The sequence below is a fragment of the Myotis brandtii genome, unplaced genomic scaffold, assembly GCF_000412655.1.
Source record: "Myotis brandtii unplaced genomic scaffold, ASM41265v1 scaffold483, whole genome shotgun sequence".
In the NCBI taxonomy this organism is placed as follows: Eukaryota; Metazoa; Chordata; class Mammalia; order Chiroptera; family Vespertilionidae; genus Myotis; species Myotis brandtii.
Genome location: NW_005368456.1, coordinates 2054835 through 2055482, shown reverse-complemented (window position 1 = coordinate 2055482; position 648 = coordinate 2054835).

The following is a 648-nucleotide window of genomic DNA, read 5'->3' as shown; positions in this document are numbered from 1 at the left end:
GTGACAGGGGGCGGCGGCCCAACCCCCCAATCGGCCCTACCCTGAGCGTGACTGAGGGTGGCATTGCAACCTCCCGATCCGCCCTGCTCTGTGCATGACAGGGGGCGGCGCCCCAACTCCCCAATCGGCCCTGCTCTGAGCCTGACCAGGGGCTGCACCTAGGGATTGTTCCTGCCCTCTGCCACCCGGGAGCAGGCCTAAGCCAGCAGGTCGTTATCTCCCGAGGGGTCCCAGACTGCGAGAGGGCACAGGCCGGGCTGAGGGACCCCCCCTTCCCCCCCGAGTGCACAAATTTTTGTGCACCGGGCCTCTAGTATAATAATAATAAAAGGTTAATATGCACATGGACTGAACGGCAGAATGACCAGTTGCTATGATGCGCAATGGCCACCAGGGGCCAGACGGTCAACACAGGAGCTGCCCCCTGGTGGTAAGTGCATTTCCATATGGGGAGTGCCACTCAGCCAGACACTGGCTCATGGCTGGCCAGTGCAGTGGTGGTGGCAGGAGCCTCTCCCACCTCCGTGGCAGCACTAAGAATGTCCAACTATCGGTTTAGACCCGATCCCTTGGGGACCTAAGCCTTTAGTCGGACATCCCCCGAGGGCTCCCTAGCTGCCAGAAGGATGTCTGACTGCAAGCTTAGGC